The sequence below is a fragment of the Lynx canadensis genome, chromosome A3 (assembly GCF_007474595.2).
Source record: "Lynx canadensis isolate LIC74 chromosome A3, mLynCan4.pri.v2, whole genome shotgun sequence".
Taxonomy (NCBI): Eukaryota; Metazoa; Chordata; class Mammalia; order Carnivora; family Felidae; genus Lynx; species Lynx canadensis.
In genome coordinates, this window is record NC_044305.1 from 90,709,178 (window position 1) to 90,729,545 (window position 20,368).

Here is a 20,368-nt window from a genome sequence, read left to right on the forward strand (position 1 = left end):
TACTTTCCACTCAGTCTTCTAACCAAGATCCTCAAAAAAGAAGGGCAGGTGAGGTAGGGTCCTGCAGTTGCAGAATTCTAGTGACTCAGACAGCTGAAAACTATAGATCCTCATGAATTCTAGTTTCTCTGACCCTACTTAGGCTTGCATGGTCAAGGCCAATGCCCACAGAATAACACTGAGGGTCATCAGGGAGATCTGAGGTCTGATAGTCTCTGTCCTGTTGCTTCTTTTCTTGGGAGCTTATCCTGGTAGAGGTAGAGGTCAACCATCTGGTTTGGGGATGGGAGTTACTCACTGTCAAGCTTGCTTCCATCTTCCCAAGAGTCTACCTTGCAGGAGCCTGAACCATGGCAACTGGCAGAGCAATGCTGGATCAGGAAGCCCGGCTCAGGCCAGCCATGCTGGCCACAACTTTTAGTTTCTTGAGCTCACTCTTTATTATTTGCATATATGGTGTGTACGTGGTTTCACATATAATATGATGTATTAAATATTACATATAGCATATGTATTTTATATATACATTTGGGTGGTGAGTTCATGTGGGTGAATACAGGTAGATACTGTATATGTTACAATCTTAGCTAAAATCAGGGATATGTAATCTTAAGCTTTTCATTCATTTACTTATTAGTTCAAACAAGTATTTATTAAATGCTTAAGAGTGCATAACACTGTACTTAAGAATTAAGCTGGGGTGTGAGGCACAGAAAGGTAAAAAAAAAAGACCCAAGTACCCTGTCTTCAAGAAGCTCAGAATTTATGGGGGAGACAGGTATCAGATTTAAACCTGACAAAAATTGTCAAGAGAGAGGTGTAAATCAGGTAACATGAGCTTTATGATGAGAAAATGACCGGTTATCTCTGTGGGGATTAGGGACCATACCCATGAGGAGATAACCTTTGAGATAGCCTTGAATGATGAATACAATTTCACTTTAACAGTTTATAAAAATAATTAGTCTTGGCAGAGCAACAGTTTATAAAAATAATTAGTCTTGGCAGCCAAGCTCTTAACAATTTGTATGTGTATGGCAGTTCCTGCTGACTGAGCAGCCTCACACACTTTATCTTATTTAATTGGAACAATAACTTTGCAAGGTTAAGTAAGGGGATATTACTATTATTTTTTAAAGGTCAGATTGAGGCTTAGAGAGCTTTTATGACTTTCCTCAGGTGACCTATTATTTAGCCAGGGGAGGAAAAGATATTGTGCAGCCAGTATCTTCCATCTGCAAGTATTTGAGAGCCCTTTCCCTGCCCACCCCTGTCTCCCGCCCCACACACCCTGTACCTTTCCAGAGGTGCATTCCAGGAGTTTGACAGTAGTTGGTCACTCATAGCCTTACCTACCAGCCTCAGGGACCATCGATGATTCTCCACGTGTTGTCCCTACCTCAGCAGCATCAACATCACCTAGGAGTTTGTTAGAAGTATAAAGTCTCAGACTTAGTTCCATACCTGCTGGATCAGAAATCCCAGCAGTCAGTGTTTCAACAAGCTTTCCAGGTGATTCTGATGCAGGTTCAAATGTGAGAACCACTGGCATAGGTGATCTAAATAACACAACTTTGAGGATACTCTTAAAATGGAATGAGTGCCCCCTTTGATAGCTCAGCTGGTAGAGTGGAGGACTGTAAAATGGAATGAAACATGAGAGCTGCCTCTTAAAAAACCCAGTCAACCCTTACAGTATCAGATTAAGGCAAATTGTGTTTTCCTTTTCACTGTCTAGGGATTTTTATTGAGCAGGGTGATATGGCATAGGGCTGGAATAAATTTGGTATTAAAACTGCAGACACTTATTTCTCATTGAGAAAACTGAGATACACTCAAAGCCACAGGGAACATGGGGCTCAGTCCACAAAAGTCAAAGCCTCTCAGAGCTGAAATACGAGGTTATACATTACTTCAGAACCAGTGGGATGTGTTTCTGATAAGGGTTATCCACAAAAGAGAGCCCAACCCCAGTAACTTGTGAATCTGCTCTTGAGAACATGCAGGTTCTAAAGAAATTCAGCTGGGAAGTGGGAGAAATCCTGGTGTCATGGCATTTCATTCTTTTGAATATTTTGTGAGAAAAAAACAGAGGGATGAGGGTATTCTGTTACCATGGCAACTTGGAGAGGCCCAGGCTGGCTGATGACACTGTGGAGCTGACAAAGCTTGGCATCCTGATTCTAGATGAGAAAAATGGGGCTGTGGAGGCCTGGAGATTGGGTCAAAATGAATATTCTTTTATGCCTATATAGTTCTGCCACACTGCCTGATTTAAAAAAAAAATTCATTAAATTAAACAGCTCGCACAGTGACTGTGATTGATGAACCCCTAATCGCGTGTTCCCCTTACCTAGAAGGCACTCCACTTTGTCTGGTTTCTACCCTCCTTCACTGCAGAGCTCCCAACTCACTCTCTCAGGGTGGCCTTCCTTATGGTACCAGCCCTCAGCGAACCACAGCCCTGAAAGTCTCCCTCATGCCTCTTGTCCTTTGTACCAGTGTTTGTTTTTACATGTAAACTATCCCCTTCAGTGGGGACAAAAAAAGTGCCTTCGGGGTCTAAATAGCAAAACTGTCTATAACTTTTTTTCTCTTTTTTCTTTTAAAATAAAAATAGCTGGGGCACCTGGGTGGCTCAGTCGGTTAAGGGTCATGATCTCGCGGTTTGTGGGTTCGAGCCCCGCATCTGGCCCTGTGCTGACAGCTCAGAGCCTGGAGCCTGCTTCAGATTCTGCATCTCCTTCTCTCTCTGTCCCTCCCTGCTCATGCTCTCTCTCCATCTCTCAAAAATAAATAAACATTAAAAAATTAAAAAAAATAGCTGACAGTTACTGATTGCTTATTGTATACTACGCCATTGCTATTTAACATGTGGTCCAACGCCAAGAGCATCAGCATCACATGCAAATTTGGTAAAAATGCAAATTTGAGGGCCCTCCCTGGACCTGCTCAATCAGAAATTCTGGAGCATGGGGTCTAAGAATCTCTTTTTTTTATTTTTTTAATTTAAATTTAATTTTTTAAATGTTTATTTTTGAGAGAGAGAGAGAGAGATAGATATAGAGAGAGAGAGACAGAGACAGAGCACGAATGGGGGAGGAATAGAGAGAGGGAGACACAGAATCCAAAGCAGGCTCCAGGCTCGGAGCTGTCAGCACAGAGCCCGATGTGGGGCTTGAACCCATGAACTGTGAGATCATGACCTGAGCCAAAGTTGGACGCTTAACTGACTGAGCCACCCAGGCACCCCGGAAATCTCTTTTTAATAAGTGTTCCTTCCCGACTTTTGTGATTCTTATACACACCAAGTTTGAGAATCACCTTACTAGATGCATCTGGGTGCTTTGTAATTTTTCTCACTTAATTTTCATAACAATCCTTAACCTAAGAACTAGTATTAGCTCCTCTACAGATGGGGACTGAGGCACAGAAAGAATGAGTAAATTGCTCAAGGTCCCTGAGGTGTATTATTTTCAAAGATGTTGACAACAATCATTCCTACTTTTCCAATATGACTTTGCCACTTCTAGCAAGAAGTAGGGTCTTTTTCTCTTCTTGAATTGAACTCATCTGTAACTTGCTTTGACCAATGCAGTGCACTGAAAGCATATGGGGCACCTCCTGATGGTGGCTTTAGGATGCCTTGAAGTATCGTTTTTTTGTTTTTGTTTTTTAAAGTTTATTTATTTATTTTGAGAGAGAGAGAGAGCGTGAGCTGGGGAGGGGCAGAGAGGGAGGGAGAGAGAATCCCAAGCAGGCTCCGCACTGATAGTGCAGAGCCCCATGTGGGGCTTGAACCCACATGGGTTCGTTAATATGAACCCAGCCGAAACCAAAATGCTTAACCAACTGGCACCCAGGCACCCCGCAGTATCTGTTTTTATTCTCCTAGTACCCTGACTCCCATGTAAAGAAAGAAGTCCAGGGTATCCTGCTGGAGAGGGAGGTCATATAGTAACAGGGACCGTGTGGAGAAAGAGGCCATGAGGAGGAGAACCACAGTGTGCCAGTGGACAGCCCTACCTAAGCCCAGTCCTGTGGGGAAGGCCATTTTGCAGGAGCTGTGGTAACACCACACGGAGCAGAGACTTGCTTGTTGAGTACTGCCTGAATTACTAGCCCGCAAAGTGTGCACAGATAAAATGGTGTCATGTTAAGCCGCTGAGTGTTGGGATAGCTTGTTGTGCAGTGATAGATAATTGAAACAGTCATGTAATTTGCCAGCCATAGATCCTGGAGTCCAACCTAGGCGGTTGAGCTTTGTTGTATATCTTAACCATTGTTCCTTGTGTCACTTAATTAAAAAAACTATACATGCTATTTTATTGCTATATAGGGCTTTAAACCCAAATTCCAATATAGAGAATCTGGTTAGTTTTGGTAAACCATGTAGCATATGTAGCACCCATTTTTTCCTACTAAGCTAGGTAATAATAATAATAACAATAATAGCTAACATGTATATAGTACTTATAATGTACCAGACAAATCCTGCTTTGAATATATTTTAATTTGCTAATTTTTTAACTTTTAAAATATATACTTAGATCATTGTTTTTTCAGCCTTTTAAAAATGCAAACATTTAAAGCTCTCTATTTTCTTCTAAGTACTATTTTAGCTGCATCCTAAAAATTTTGATATGTTATATTGTAATTATTTCATTTAGAATAGTTCGTAATTTCTGTTGTGATTTGACCTTGTGCTTTTGTTTTTTTTAGAAACACGTTGCTTAATTTGTGATTTTTCGCATTATCTTTTTATTAATTCTTTCATTTTTTATTTTCCTGTGGTTAGTGCATATATTCTATATGCTTTCAAACATTTAAAGTTGATTGGGACTTATTTTATGCCTAGTATATTTTCAGTTTTGGCAAATGTTCTGTGTGTATGTACTTGAATAAAAATGTTCATACTACCATTGATGGCTGACTTCCATAAACTTTTGATATTGTTGTTGTAGATAATTATTCCCTTAAGGAAATTTTCCTTTACAGACTCCTTCAAATAAAGAAGGATTATGTTGTCTTGCAAGGGTCTGGAGGTCCAAGGTTGGGATGGGGGAGCATAACCATTTTTGAAGGCTTCTATTTTATCTTCAAAGTTTTTTGACTTGTGCTCTTGACTCAGTAACATCTGGGTTTACTCTGAGGTGGAATTATTTTCCTAATACATGCATCTGGAAAACACCACTCCTAGAACAGTGTCTGACACATAGAAGGCACACAGTATGTATTTGTTGAATGATTGAATGATTGAGTTGGTTGACCCTGTCTGCAGTCTCAGCCATAGAAGACTCTTCAAGGCTGCCATGGGCCTCACTGGTCATATGAGATGCTTCCCTAACATCTGCTTGGAAACCATTGTTACAAATATGCAAATTATGATATCTCTAATGCAAGTGGGGTCCCTAGGGTTGTGCAGTATCTAGCATGGTCAGTTGCACTGTGGCCCCAGCTGGGGCCAAGTGGACCTATTTTCAGCCTCCTGGTTAATTTTTTCCCCATATGAGCCAAGAGGTGGGAAAGCCCATACCTGTTGGGGGTTTCTCCTTAACTTGTCTGGACTCTAAGCAGAGGACCTGAATTCTCGTGAGCAGTGTTGCAGCAGGCAGCATGCCTCCATGGGGTAAGCCTTAGCCAAGTGGTTGTGTATAACTGTGAGTGTTCCCTACAAGGAAGACTGAAAGCAGGACTGTGATGTATCTTCACAGATGCTTAGAGTTTTATTTCGAATGGAATAAAATCAATAGTCCCATATGTCTCACTAAATTGAATATATAATTATAAATATTTCTACAAAGAAAACTCTATGCCCAAATGGTGATTTCTAGCAAATATTTTTTAAATGTTTTTATTTATTTTTGAGAGAGAGAGAGAGCATACAAGAGAGAGCGGGGGACAGGCAGAGAGAGAGAGAGGGAGACACAGAATCAGAAGCAGGTTCCAGGCTCTGAGCTGTCAGCACAGAGCCCGACGTGGAGCTCGAACCCACAGGCTGCAAGATCATGACCTGAGCCAAAGTCGGATGCTCAACCTACTGAGCCACCCAGGTGCCCCTATTTCTAGCAAATATTTAAGGGAGAAATAATGTCAATTGTATATAAACTCTCTCAGAAGTTAGAAGAGGAGAGAATATTTTCCAACCCATTTTATGAGGTCTGCATTACTCTGGTATCCAAACCAGACAGACAGACGTAACAGGAAAAAAAATGTGGATTAATAACCCTCTGAATAGAGCCACAAAAATTCTTGACAATTAGGAAATCAAATACAACAATAAAAAAAGGATAATATTTCATGACCAAGTAGGGTTTAGTTCTGAGAATGCAAGTTTGATTGAACATTCAAAAAAGTCAGTCCAATAATCATGTTAACAGAATAAAAGAGAAAAATCAAATAGCCATTTCAGTAGATGCAGAAAAGGATTTGAAAAAATGCAACACTCATTTGTGATTAAAAACTCTCAATTTTTAATTGAGTACAAGGGAACTTCTTTAACCTTATAAAAGATATCTTAAAAAAACAATTGAATGAAAGTTCTTCATTCTTTGGTGACAGATCTAGGGTAATAATATCAGTACCTAACACCTATTGAATGTCAGCCCCCAATTCAGTTTCTGTATAGATGTCATCTTATTTGATCCTCCAAATAACTTTGTCATATTACCATTATCCCATTTTTAGGATGAGAAAATGCACAGAGACATCAACTAACTTCCTTAAGCTCTGCTAATAAGGGGAGGAGCTAGGACAGACTGACTCCAGAACCCATGCACTTAACCATTGCATTGTACTTCCATCTTCCCATCTGAGGTTTGACTTTGTGGCATAAGCCAAAGGGCAAGAGTCTAAAGCAGACGTTGAACACTGACCATGTAGTAGAAATACTTGTAGAGTTTTCAAAAGCCACATAATGTCTTCAGGGCTGTTCCATTTGGTTGCATCAGCTGTACACAGTTATACTTGTTGGACCTGCATTTTAGATCCCCAACCTCTGAGATTCTGATTCTGTGGCACAAGGGTTTGGTGTGGGCATCTGCATTTTCAAAAATTCTGCAACTTGGGAAGAACCATCAGAGTAATTGTTTTCTGTGCTTGTTCCTGGATTGGGCACCATAACCTTCAGAAACTTTGAGTATACCCTTTGCAAAGGAATTGCTGTCTTAAGTGCCTTATTAAGGTTCAATTTCTCAGGCATGCTCCCAAGGATACATTCTGTGTTCATTATGTACCCAATATTCATTCACTATTGCTCTCTTTTTTTCCCCAAATTTTTATTTAAATTCTAGTTGCTTAACATACAGTGCAATACACTTACTTTCTAAGAAAACACAGATTTTGTTCAAAATGGCAATGTGACCAGTGAACAAACATTGTCCAGTTGTCCTTGCAGCTAAGGGTGGTCATGTGACATGGTTCTGGCCATTGAGATGTAAATACAAGTCTGCTAGGAATATATTTAGAAAGTTTTGCTCTGATGAGCTGATACTCCAACCTCTAGACTTCTTAAGTCTAGGAAAGAATAATTCCCGCAAATATTTGTTTGTGTTTGTTACATGTAGCTAGCTAAACAGCTTTTTGCTAATTTGCTTTCAGTAAAAATTTACTGAGTACCTGGCTCTGTGTTGGCTGTCATGGACAAAACAGTGAATAAGCCAGAGTCTTTTCTTCAGGAAGCTCATGGTCAGGTTCAGAAGGAAAATAAAATAGTAATACACCCTGATAATAGCTACCATAGAGGTAAGCACCAGTGATCAGGATAATCAACTCTGAATGAGCCAAGAAGACTACTGAAAGACGTCTGTGTTTTGAAAGAATGAACTGGAATTTGCTAGGTGGATTTAGGGTGAGGTGGCAGAAAGGACGTTTCTGATAGGTGGAAGAGCATGTGTGAATGTATGAAGTCTTGAAACAATATGGCATGCTCAGACAGCTCAATATGGTTGACCTGCGGGCTGAAGGTAATGAATGAGAGCTGGACTGGCTCAGACAGGGTTATATGTGCCATTTCCTACCAGATGTGCCTGGTGTTGGGAGTCAACAAATTGTTTTTAGCAGGGAAGTGATTTGATAAGATCTATGTTTTTGAAATCTACCCTAGTGGCAGTGTGGGAAGTGGGCTGGAAAGTGATGAGACAGAGAGATGAGTTACAAAGCTATTTCATTATTAAGGCAAGAGAAGTCAAGAGCCCATGCCAGTGGCATAGGGCTGGGCAGGAAGGGATGTAGAGGAGATAAAGGATTTTGCTTGCTATTTAAATTCCTTAAAATGACATTTTGGGCCTTCTTTGAAGAGTTTGTTCATTGGGATTTTGTACTTCATATTAGGAGTTTTTAAATTTTTATTTAAATGTTCTATTTTTACTTATTTTACTGCCTTTTAGACTTGTGTTCTAGTAATACTTTCTGTTCCCAAATGATGGTGGTTGGTTGCCTTTTTCTCATTTTTTTTTTTTCCTTAGTTCTACAAGGACCTTCTTGGCATCCACCTCTTGATCTTCATTCAATTCACAAGGGAAGGCTCAAGATTAATTCACAGGAGAGTTGCAGGTCAGAATCCTCCTCTGGAGATGGACTGTGTCCAGCACTGGCATCAGTTCTGGAGAACTGCTGGAAAAATACTGTTAGCTGTTGTTCTGTTTCTCTGAGAGGAAAATTATGACCTTAAATCATGTTCTCTATTATGTACACTGGAGGATGAGCACTTGGGAAGTTCAGCTCAGAGGGACAAATATAACCGTCTCCTCAGAATGTATTTTCAGAGAACACGTGTAAAGCACCAAACCTCCCCTTACATCTCTTTAGAGGGAGGAAGAAGAAAGATTCATACAAATGTTACAGCAATTCTTTTCATGTCACCTACCATTAGATAAAAGCTATGAAACCAAACCAAAATGATTGACATGAACCCCTTCCTCCAAGTTCCCAGGTTATGATATGCTTTCCTGGCTTTCATCTGCAGGTAATTATAGGTGCACACATGTGTGAAGAGTTTGAATGGGGACTGATTAGGTGTATTGGTTTCCTATTGCTGCTGTAACAAATGACCACAAAGTGGCTTAAAACAATATCATTTATCATCTTACAGTTTTGGAATTTGGAAACAGGGTCTTATGTATGGGGTTAATGTCAGATGTCAGCATAACTGTGTTCCTTCTGGAGGCAGTCGGGGAGAATCTGATCCTGGCCCTTAACATCTTCTAGAGTTGCCCACTTTCCTTAGCTTGTAGCCACATCACTCTGCTTCTAGCATCACATCTCCTTCTCTGCCTTCCTCTTAAAGAACTTTTTAATTACATTGGGCCCATCTGGGTAATCCCGGATAACCTTTCCATCTCAAGATCCCTAACTTCATCATATCTGCAAAGTCCCTTTTATAAAGATAGCATTTCATAGGTTCTAGGGACTAGGGCATGGACATCTTTGGGGGAGCATTTTTCTGCCTCCCACATTGGACTCAAACCAGAGGGTCTTGTCTGAAACAAGTGGCTTGGGAAACCAAGCCTGCTGCCACACAATAAAAGATGGAAAGTTGGAAGTAATGAATGATGGAGGTTATCTTACCTTCTAATCTCAATGAGGTTTTTGTCCCATAAAACCCAACTTTCCATTCATAGCAATTAATGCAATGTGGCATAATATATTTAAGAGTTGTTTCCTGTCTGCCACTATCATTAAAGTATAAATTCCTTTAGGGCAGAGATTATGTGTATTGTGTTCATCACCATGCTGTTCATGCTTGGCTGTGGCAAACAGTGTGTGTAATCCCCCTACAGCTGCTCTACTTCTTTAGTGATCGAATTTCAATTTATTCCCAGGGTACTGTGCAGATCCCTAAGAAACAAACAGTGGGTATCTAAACCAATGAGGTAATCCTATTCTCTTCTGGTGATTGGTCTACAGGTGGCCATGTGACCTAGTTCTGGGGTTCTGGAAATATCCCGTGTTTCTACTCATCAGTCTTTAGCCCCCTGGTTTCTCCATCTTAGCAAGTTACCAAATGGGTAACTCCTGCTTTGTCTCTATGTCTTCAGACTGAATGTCTCAGCTATGAACTGTTTCCCCCTCTCAGATGCTTTTTGGAGCACAGCATCTCAAATTTGTACATTATTTGCATGCTGTAATCATTAACAGAAGTCACTACTGTGTTTCATTTGGCTTGAGTGAATCCATTTTTTATGGCCTTCCCCTAAGGCAAGAGATAAGGCAAAATTGAATTTTAGGTCTTACAAAGTTAAAGACCTGTTCCTGGATTCTGGGGACCCCACAGAAGTGTCATTGGGTGGGAAGGTTTTTCCACCTGCCCACTCTGATATCTCTCTTCCTCTGGACTATAGCCCAGCAAAAATGAACCTTTTTAATGAGTAACCATAAAATTGAACATTCAAAGCTGTTATGTTTACATGATCAACAAGAGCACCTGCATCTTGCAGGATGATGAGAATTCAAGATTGATGCCGAAAAGGTGGCTCTAGTAAATAGAAAGAGGCAAGAAGATGGGATATCTTTGGAGAGTAGGGATTTTAGAGAAAATCCTACAGTATAATGAAGCTATAGATACACTGCCTTCTCCTTAAGATCAAGTAGCCTGAGGGATTTGGCCACTCCTGGTCTAAATTCTTAAGGTAACTAAGCACTTTAAATGGGAGAATAACAAGTGTCCTTACTTCCACTTATGCACTACTGGTGGCAGTGGAGGCTGTGGAAATGCTTTGGGGAGGCAACTTTGCAAAATGCATCAGGAGCTCTAAAAATATTTAAATTGTTTCACATAGAAATTCCACTTCCAGAAATAAGTCAGAAGGAGATAACCTCAAATAAGAAAAAGAATTAATAGGCACAGAAAAGTTTATTGCATTCCCTTATAATAAGAAAACGTTGGAACCAACTTAACTATTCAGTGATAGGAGGATGGTTAATTAAATCATACTGTATTCCCTTGATGAAATATTATGCAGTCGTGAAAATTTTAACTATGGAGACAATACCAACATAGAAATATAACGATGTAAAATTTATGCATGCTCTTGATTGCAATGCCCTAAAAATACTTAATCATGAAATCAAAGAGTGGAAGGGAATGCATAAAATGGGACATAGCTGTGTTAAGGTAGTGGAATTATTAGTGATTTTTTTCCTTTTATATTCCTATCCAGTGTAATGTTTGTATATGTTCTTTATAATATATAAAATAAATACATAAAATGCAAATGCTCTAGGAATGGTTAAGAACTAGGGCAAGAACTAGCATTCATTGAGGGGCTATTATGTTTCAGCTTGGGCTAATATTATTTTACATGTATTATCTGATATAACTTTCTTTTGTCTCCTAAGAGGTATCTGTATTTACATTTAAAAAATTTTTTTTAACGTTTATTTATTTTTGAGACAGAGAGAGACAGAGCATGAACGGGGGAGGGTCAAAGAGAGGGAGACACAGAATCCGAAGCAGGCTCCAGGCTCTGAGCTTGCAGCACAGAGTCCTTTGTTTTCAGCTTCTGTCCACTCCCTGCTTTTACACAGTTCGTGACAAAGCCCTAGGCAGCACCTCCCTCCTGAGTTTTGTCTCAGATGTGGCTGTTTTTCTGGACACCTTACTTCTGAGGGACTGCGGCTTTGACCTGTTCTGCCCCTCTGTCAAGGGTCTCACCGAGCAATGGCTGGGTGCCAGCTGCATCCAGGAACGTTTGGGGGCCATGCTGCTGTGGGTGCCCAGAGACTGCGGCTGGGTGTCAGCCTTCCCCAGAAAAAGTTCGGGAGATAGTGTTGCTGCAGCATTTCAGGGATTATGGAAAATCACAACACACGTCTGGCACCCGGCTTCACCCTTAACAACCTTGTTCGAGCACCAGCGAATGTGATTGTTCTCCCAGGTCCACTGGGACCTTGCCTTTGGGGGACCCACACAGCTTCTACTAGGTGTTCTTCCAGCAGGGGACCACCTCTCCCCATGTGGCCGGAAGAACCCCAGACTCCACTTTGCTCCTGGGGACTCACCTTTCCTACCAGAGCACCACCTGGTATCGAGCTGTAGAGTTTCATACTCTTTGCTCCCCCTGTTTATAGTCCTAATGGAATTTAAACCCCCTCATTTTTCCCTTTTTAGTTCAGTTCCTGTCGCTGTTTCCACTTGTCTACTTTCTCTCCAGCTGCTTTTGTGGGGGGGGGGCTTTTCCCATATTCTCCCCCCTCCCTGTCTTTGTTCTCTCTCCTCAGGCAAAAGTGGCCCCTCCCCTCTGCGGTTTCTCTTTTCCCGAGTTCACCTCTCCGTGCCACGTACCTGCTGAATTCTGTGGTTCAGGTTGCGCAGATTGTTGTGTTAATCCTCAGATTAGTGTTCTAGGTGTGCAGGATGGTTTAGTGTTGGGCTGGCTGTATTTCATGGATGCAAGACACCAAAAAAACTTCCATGCTTTTCCGCCATCTTGGCTCCTCCCCTCTGTCTTTACATTTTTAATGAGAGGAAACTGAAGCTGACAGAAGCTGATCAAGGATGAATAGAAGGTAGGAGGAGGGCAGATAAACAGCATGATCATGATTTTCATAGCGGCGAGACAATTAAGGAGCGTCAGGAATTAGTCCATTCTATTCATTGGCTACATAAGATGATGGGCGCTAATTCTCTCTTTGGCTCATTGTGCTTCTATTCCAGCAGAGAGTTGAGGGAGAACTATTTGCAGTACCCAAATAGACTGCCAGAATCCTTCACATCTCTTAGTGTCTTAGAGGGCCTCCTTCTAGAATGGGTGACTTCTCATTGGGCATCACTTCAGCACTCGGAGAGACAGGATGTGGTGTGAAGTACACCTGTGAATTCTCAAACACACATTTCTTGGAGAGGGCTTAGAAACGGTGAGTCAATAAATATGTCGAAATGCTCAGACCAGAGGCTTATGGGGCATCAGTTATGGGGTCCAAGAGAAGAGGGAAAAGGAAGCACATGAGTAGTAGAGAGCTGAGGAGGTGATGATAGGAATGGAGGAATCTGGGGAAATCAGAGAACAGATGTGATGAGAGTGAGGGCATCAGAGAGCTTGCAGAAGAGGAAATTATGGCTGGTATTAATGTCTACAGATGATGACATTTTCAGATTGTGACCCTGGAAATGTGTGCATATTAGCGACTGAATAGCGTTTCCCTAAATTTATATATTCCAGCTCCAATCCATGATGTGACTATAGTTAGAAATAGGTCCTTTAAAGAGGTAATTAAGGTAAAATGACGTCATAATGGTGGGGTCCTAATCTAATAGGATTGGAGTCCTTATAAGAAGAGACACTGAAGAACTCTCTGTCCCTCCACATACACACAGAGGAAAAGTCATGTGAGAACACAGTGAGAGGGTGGCTGTCTACAAGCCAGGAAGAGAGCTCTCACTAGAAACCTTGATCATGGACTTTCAGTTTTCAGAACTGTGACAAAACAAATGTCTATTGCTTAAGTCACCCAGTCTGTGATATTTTGTAATCGCAGCCTGTGAACAGACTTATACAGTGCCTAAATCAGAGTGGGATGGGGGATCTATGTAGCTAAGGTGGTCAAACTGTAAGGCTAATGTGTGGGATTCATCTATATGGATGAAAAATATTCCCATAAAGATGATTATAAAGTGAATCATAATGTTAGCTAAACTTACTAGGCACTTATGGACAAAGAAATCTTTTTTTTTTTTTTTTTTTTTACAAAGAAATCTTCTAAACACTTTACATGCAATAACTCATTTAATCCTCTACCAGTTCCATGACATGGATACTACTATTTCATCCCCATGATACGTGGCAAGGCAATGAGGCACAGAGAAGTGAAGTAGCATGTCTAAAGTTACAGAGACAGACATAGAGGTGGTGCTTGAACAACACACTCGAGCTGTAGAGCCCACATCCTCAACCACTGCTCTGTATTAGGATATAGGACATGTTACAAGACAGGAGCCAAAGAAGGGATGTGCACAGAGAAGTGAAGGAAGAAAGATTCAGCAGAGTAATCAGCCAGAGCAGCTGGGCAAATCTGGGTGACTAGTGGATGATAGATGTAAGACGATGGCCTATTGCCTCTCATCCAGAGGGAGATAAAAACCTGTGGTGTGCGCTTGAAGGGATGCAGGATTTTTGTATGAGGATGAAAGAGAAATGATGTGGAGTCAGTGGGGCACTGGGCTCATATTCACACCACCTTGCACTTGTGCCCATCTCAGAGGGTTGTAGTGTGGCAGAAGCTTCATGTCAACAGTAGGTGCAGGCTGGGAAGGGTGCCTTGAAGACCCCTGCTGCAGGCAGAACTGGAGTTTCCTCCTGACCCACCCCTCAGGGATGGCCTGAGTTCTCAGCTCTCCGCAGTTCCAAGGAAGAGATGTTAGTTACATTCTCAAGCGTAGCAGTCCAGGTCAAGTCAGGTGATATAAATCACACACTACGTTAAATGGGAGAAGTTTAATATAAGATTTATTAACTAAAATTAAAGAGTCACTATAAGATATAAGGAAACTTTATGATACCCTAGAACTGAGAGAGAGTACCCAAGAAAGGATAAACTTCGAAGGAGTTTAGACCTCATTGAAGAAGGTGTGATTCTGCTCACCTGGTAGCATAAAAGTTTTCTGGTTTGTCCAGTCTGAAGTGAGCAATAGGGTGAGCAATAGGCTAAGTTCTTGAATGCAGGTGTGGGAACAGGCAACCAGCAACTGGTGGCAATGGCAAGCAGTGGGATTCTGGACACTGACAGGGGCAGGAGGCCTTCAGACCATGTGGGCCGCATAGGGGTTTGCAGAAGCACTAGCAGCTCTCTGTGGATATAGATGCAGAAGTCCTATTTACAATATCTACAACTTTAATACAGTCATAAGTTCAAGAGCAGCTTAGCTGGGTGGTTTTGGCTCAGGATCTCTTACGTGGTTACAGTCCAGATGTTGGCAGGGGCTGCAGTCATATGAAGATGTGACTGGAGGTGGAGGATTGAACTTCAAGGTGGTTATTTGTAAAAGGCTTCAGTTCCTCACTGGTTTTTGGTAGGAGGATTCAGTTCCTTGCCATATGCACCTCTCTATAGGCTGCTTGAGTGTCCTCATTAACATGGTGTCTACCTTCCCCCAAAAGGAGCAACCCAAGAGACCAGCCAAGATGGAAGTCACAATGTTTTTTATGATTTGGTCTCCAGTGTCAAACCTCATTTCTGTTTATTCTGTTAGTTAGAAGTAAGTCACTAAGCTCATTCCATGTTCAAGGGGAGCAGAATTAGGCTCCACCTTATCAAAGGAGTACCAAAGAATTTTTGGATGTAATTTGAACAAAGATTCATGATTTTTCCATTGGTCAGGTCAACCTCATGGACATTATCTGGTTTTGCATCATCTAGCTAGTATTATACCTGAGATGTTACTTACAACAGGTGTTTCAGTAGCAAAATGCTACCAGTTGGCAAAATGTAGCTCTGGTGGTGAGAGAAGAGGCAGAAAGGAAGAGATCATGTGGAACGTCTCATCAGGGTACCAAGTGGGTGAATACACTTCAGGGCTTTCTGGAGAACTTGCACATAACCCAGTGTTGGGGCTGGCATTTGGATATCTGCTACTCACAGGGCTTCTGTGGCTGTAGTTAGCAGAGGAATTGCTTCCCTCCATTCTTCCTTCTTTCTTTTCTGTCTTCTCTCTCTTTTCCTTTCCATGAGGAACATAAATGGATAAGAAACAGCAAAACTAATAAGAAACAGTAAAACACTTCACAGTTGTTTTGAGGGTATCTCTCATGGTCTACATTTCTTAGAAGGCAGCGCCCGAAGCAAAAGCTTATGGCCTAATACTTTGTCGGGGGTGGAAACTAGTGGTGTGCTGGGCTAGCTTGTACTGACCATCTCACTGGAACTGATTGTTTAATTTTCAGGGATTGTTGTTCAATACTGCCATGATGAAAAATTAAGTTACATAAATTTCCAGTTGAAGAAATTATATAAAAAACAAAAGTAATAACTAGCCTGAACTCACCACTTCCTAATTATATGACTAAAATTTCCTATTATCTATATTCTTGAGGTTATTTATGTTTATTATATGGATATGGTAAGGATAGCAAATAATGGTGTGCTAACTGTGCATCTCTTTCCAGTTGCACTTCCAGTGACATTATGTTAGCAGCCTGAAATCGGTCTTGGTGGGAGTATTTACCCCACAGAAATAGGCAAATGGTACAAATAAGGGCTTGACTTGTCTTGTTGACTCTCTAGAATCTACAGTTAGGAGATGGAAGTTAGTAATACAAATTAAACTTAAAAGCATGTCATGTCTGCAACCACTACATTGTGAATACAGCATGAAGTTGAAATGGTCTTCCAGTATTCAAAAACTACTATCCGATATAACAAAGAAGTGTCTCTTACCATTGATAAATGAATGGAGTTCAAGCATATGGCTTTGTAGTTCCACTTCCATGTTGCTCATTCATTTAAATGAATGTATCAGTCAACATTTACGATGAAACGACACTTGGAAAGCCAGCTGTTGAACACTCACCAGCACGACACTGAGCAAACCCTGGGAACCAGGAGTGAGGGAAAAGGGGGAGCAAGGCAAGGAAGGGGGCAGCTCAAATACAAGGAAGTGTGAGTATATACTCCCCAGAATTGAAAATACCATCTCAAAGGAATATTTGCACACCCATGTTCACGGCAGCATGATTCATGATATCCAAGAGGTGGAAACAACCTAATGTCCATCCACATATGAATGAATATAGAAACTGTGATATATACACACAATGGAATATTATTCAGCCTTAGAAAAGAAGAAAATCCTGTCTAGGCTAAAAATATGGATGACACTTGAGGAACTGACACTAGATGAAATAATCCTGTCACAAAAGGACAAATACTTCATGATTCCACTTATATGAGGGATCTAAAGTAGTCATTCTTAGAAACTAGAATTGTGGTAGCCAGGTGCTGGGGAGGAGGGAAAAGGGGAGTTGTTCAAAGGGTATAGAGTTTCAGTTTTTCAAATGAAAAGATTCTAGAGTTCTTTTGCACAACAACGTGCATGTAGTCAATACTACTGCACTTAAAATTAGCTAAAATGGTAAATTTTATGTGTTTTTAAAAACTCAATTTGAAAGCAAAAGAGACAGAGAAAAAATACAAGGAGGTTTGTTACTTAGCTGATCACAGAGTCATAACAAGCACAGCTAATTGCTTGGTTTCACAGGATATTTTCTATGCACATAGTCTGCAAATAGTCTCTCTGGGGGAAAAAGGGAAAAGAAATGATCCCCCAGCTCCACCACCCACTATGTCTCCCACACGCATGAGGTGTCACACCACCAAATTCTAGCTTGTGTCAATGGCCTCTCCAAGAAGCAGGCTGGTTTGTAGGGGAAGCCCTGTGCATTGAGCTTCCCAATCTGTGGCAGTGGTGGCAGCAGCAGTGACCTGAGCTGTTGGTAGCACCAGGAGGAGCAAGGTACGTGGACAGACATGAATGGCGCAGAAGCTGAGACCAGTATAATGTTTGTGTGACCTCTTAATTTAAACTGAAGTCAGGAGAAGAATTATATGAGAAGATAATTGTTTGTTGTCAGAAATGAGGAGGAAAACATAGGATTGCAAATTGGTGTGTGAGGGTGCTCACTGAGGAAGCCATTCATCAAAAAAGCAGATAGGTGCTGATAAGCCAGGTGAAATACTTCATGCAGAGGAAAAGCGTTTTGATAGTGTCTATTCAGAGTCCCGTGCAGCAGAATAATGGCCAGTACTACCGGTGACTATCTACTGTGGCTGTAGTAAGTAGTTTCCAAAATTCAACTAATGAATGGAAGAGAATTGTATTTAGTAAAAGGGCATGATGTTGATGGGAACACATTTTAATTTTCAAAATATCACTTTGGAGAGTAAATTCATCAGTGTAACAGAGCTGGTTGGAGCCTAGATTTTATTATTCTCCACTCTTGGGAAATCAACAATGAAAAATAGGGTCAAATCCCTTTTACTTATATTGCATTTGCATTGTGTTTTGGAGAGTCGGGTGCGACACTAATTAAGCTGAGCAAATTCTTGTGAGAACTACTTGCTTTTATTAGCAAGTGTTTATTAATCAAAAGGTTTTCCCTACATTTAATCTGTTGTCACAGCTACTCCCCAGGGTGTGGCAGTTTTTATTTCCATCCCTATTTAGAGGTGCAGAAATTGACTGAAGGTCATCTAAATTGATCTAGAAATAGGAGAGATGATGGTTTCCCTTAACTATGGTTTAGGATCTTGTAACACGAGCAGTCCTTGGAAGAGTGAAGCAATTATTAAGACAATGTGGTTGTCATGAAGGTGTAATTGATCTCCTCTGCCTTTTTTGCTTCCCTGTCCCTTCAACCACTTGAGGTTGGAATCCCTGTAGCAACTCCAGAGATCTCTGATGTCTCCTAACTTTGAAGAGGGACTTTCTTCACCCCAGCGCCCACGTAGCTTTGCCATTCCTGGACAGCATCCAAGGGCTCAACCTTGCTCCTTCTCAGTTGCATTTCAGAGGCTGCTTCTCTGCTGATGAGACTATAGCAGGTCATACTCTCATCTAGACTGAAAACAAATCCCTTTTCAAGTTTTATGTCACCCAGAAAGCAAATGAGCCCATCAGTGACTGTGGTACTGTTATCAAGCCCAGATAAGACATTTATTGCAGGCTGAAGGGAAGGAAATCCGGTGCCCCTATGGCAGCTGTAGGACACTCCTCTCCCCTCACTCTCCACTTCCATCTTTCCTCGCTCTTACCCTTATCATTTAGCCCACACAGTTCTGACTCCTGACTGCCAGCATCGGTATTTCCTTACCTGTGGGTTTTCCTGTGCAAGCTGCAAGTGGTCCCTACCCTCAGCAGCCCTTAACCAACTACTAGGAGTTGATGTATCTATAAATACCCCACCTCTGTCCCCACTGGGTTGGGACAACTCTTAGGCATGAGATGTACACCCCCCCACCTCGCCCTGCCGCAGAGTTCCACAGTGGAATCAAGCCTCAGTGGCCCATAGATGTAACTTGCTTGAAAAATGCTCCTCCATGTGTTGGCTTCCTCCCTTCCTTGGCTCACTTTCCCACTCCTCTCTAGCAATGTTTCCTGGGATTCCACTTAGGAATACTGGCCTCAGGATTGGCTTCTTGAGGAACCCAGATGAAGATAGCCTCTAAAATCATAAGACAAATCTGAGCTGAATAAAAGACCAACCTTTATTTCCAAAAGAGCCCTTGCTGATTCATATTCATGTTAGCTCAGCTCTTCTCTGCCTGTCACAGGACTTCGATTTGCCCAGAGCTGAAGGGAATGTGGGTGTTGCAGTTCACCATACCTCCTAATTTTGCAAAGTTGCTTTTCAAAAGTCAGTTGTTCTCTATTCTTATCTATATTAGCTTTTTTGATGTAAAGTTTAATACATTGCATTGTATGGGAAAAGCAAGGAGGCTGAAATTTAGTGAGTTAATCCTTTTCCCCCTTTCTTTTCTCTAGCGATGGAAGCATTTTGGCATTTAGCCAAATCCCATTCATTTTGATGTATAGTTGAAAACATGAAAATAGATGAACTAAAGGCCTAACTCCCCAAATTAGAAAAAAATGATGGCAAAGTACATGCAAGGAGAGCAGGAGGAAAACTATAGTGAAGATAAAAGCAGAAATTAATGAATTAAAATCCACAAAAATCATAGAATTGATAAATCAAAGAGCAGACTCTCTTAAAAGAACAATCAATTACATAAACCTCTGGCAAGTCTCTTTAAGAAAAAAGAAAACATAAACAAACAGTTAACTATTACAATATATCACATTAATAGAGTAAAGGATGCTTTTTTTTTATCACAGCCATTTTTCAACATTGTTTGGAAGTTGTTATCCAGAATTACTCTAACTTCCATCCACAAACACAGGTTTTACGAGCAGAGATGATTGTAGAATTTCTAGGTAGGAAAAGCTAAGAGGACATATGCTTGCAGAATGAGGATATTCGAAACTTAGACTGCCATTGTCCTGAGGTATACTAATGGAATTCTTCTGGGGTACTAGGTACATTAGCTATGCAGGGTTAAATAAGTTTATTTATTTTTATTTAAAAAAATGTTTATTTATTTATTTTGAGAGAGAGAGCGAGAGAGCATGAATGGAGGAGGGGGAGACAGAAGGGGAGAGAGAATCCCAAGCATGCTCCCTGCTGTCAGTGCAGAGTCCAACTTGGGGCTCGATCCCACAAACTATGAGATGATGACCTGAGCTGAAATCAAGAGCTGGACACCGACTGAGCCACCAGGCACCCCAGGGTTAAATAAGTTTAACTAGGTTTCTTTACCATGTGACTTTTCATAGCCCCCAACACTGAAGTGTAAGTTGTGAATCTATGAGAGGAAGATA